The sequence below is a fragment of the Sinocyclocheilus rhinocerous genome, unplaced genomic scaffold (genome assembly GCF_001515625.1).
Source record: "Sinocyclocheilus rhinocerous isolate Xijiao unplaced genomic scaffold, SAMN03320098_v1.1 scaffold1531, whole genome shotgun sequence".
NCBI lineage: Eukaryota > Metazoa > Chordata > Actinopteri > Cypriniformes > Cyprinidae > Sinocyclocheilus > Sinocyclocheilus rhinocerous.
In genome coordinates this window covers 11,530-13,242 of record NW_015652147.1, presented here as the reverse complement: position 1 = coordinate 13,242, position 1,713 = coordinate 11,530, and positions in this window count along the sequence as shown.

The following is a 1,713-nucleotide window of genomic DNA, read 5'->3' as shown; positions in this document are numbered from 1 at the left end:
TCTAGACCCTGAATATAAGACGACCGCGTTTTTTCAGATGTATTTCCAAGAAAAAAACATCGTCTTATATTCGGGTCAATACGGTATATTCCGCACCCACCCGCTCCCGCGATATATTCACTCTTTGTTCACCCGCTGTCCGCTTAGAATAATTTTCTTCCCGACCCGACCGTTCCCGCTAAATTTAGATCTCGTTTCCAGAATCTCACATTTAAAAAGCGCAGAAAGCACTGGTCCATGCGTAAATAACAGTCCTGAGTGCAGGCTGTACCGGTGCTCGATAAGAATGAGTAAAGCGCAGATATGCTATTCTAAAATATTCTTAGACCATCCGCTCCCATTCAAATTACACCAGAGTTACCAACTGCTACCATGTTTTATTCAGTAATTTAATTGTCGCAAGAAATCTGGTCAGGTCGAGCCGCGGGAATGCAGACCTCTGCTTCAAGGTGTCTGCAATGCACTCTTTTAACACCTTAACTGGCACTTTTGGATCTTTTGGCAAGCCTCTAAAAATAACTTTTGCTTAATTTAAGTAACAAGCATCAAAAAAGTAATATTTCTTTACTATGTCTTGGTTTAGTGAAAACTTTACTTTAAGTCGTGGGGGAAAATTATGTGGACCTCAAAGGAATAAAATTATCCTGACCCCTTTAAAGTGTCATGAAACCCTAAAACACATTTTTTGAGATGTTAACATATATGAACAGGTTGCACATCAGTGAAAAACAACAATAGCACTGATTATATCTATTATTAAGGAAAATGTTTTTTTTTGTTTTGTTTTGGGGTTTTTTCTTCATTATTTGGAGCCATTTCGTTCTTCTGGTTTCAATTTTATGTGAATGTATTTCATATTCTCTCGTGCTCCTAACATGAACCAGCACCATGTATATTCGCACATATCATGTCTTCTTCAAATAAAAGATACGCAAATAAAGCACTGGTACAGCGGTACGTCTGATCATGAACGCGATGGCATGACGAATTATTGTGATACACAGCAAACAATGATATAGAACAAAAATTCAGTGAAGAGTGGACAAAATGTAACTACGCCTTTATTCTTTCTGTTTTAAACCCCTTAACTGTCACCGTCCCACATGTGGGACGTTTGGCGCTCTTTTTTTTTGTGTGTACTTTTTCTCCATCAAATCTTTTAGTATTCATCCTGTGAAATTTGAAATCGGACATTGCGTTACCATGGAAATGGTACTTTAAAATCTTTTGGCGGTCTCCTCCCCCTTAGTGGGCGGTGTCAAGTGTCATATTACAAAATGCATTACGGTCTTTTACGATCAAACCTGTTTATAATCTTGACAAAAAACATATAATTGGAAAGGTCTGAGTCTCAGGATTCCATGTTTGGTGGTTATTTTGACATAGAAGTAATATTGACAGAGAAATCTAGACATTTGTGACAGAAAAAAATGCATTAAAAAAATTCTATTGAGTTTGGAAGGCACCCGGTGGCTGTTTGTGGTATAATGCACTAAATAAAATCTCACAGGAACCTCAATTTTTTTCATATCAACTTGAAATTTGGAACATAACTTATTTAGACATAAGGCTTTAATTTTATACCAATTTTAAGGTAAAACCTGTTATGTAAAATATTTATCATATATAAAATAAAATAAAATTAATATAGTGCATTTTATTTACAGTAAATTTAAACATCTATAACTTTTTGATACTTTAATTTTTTGAAAA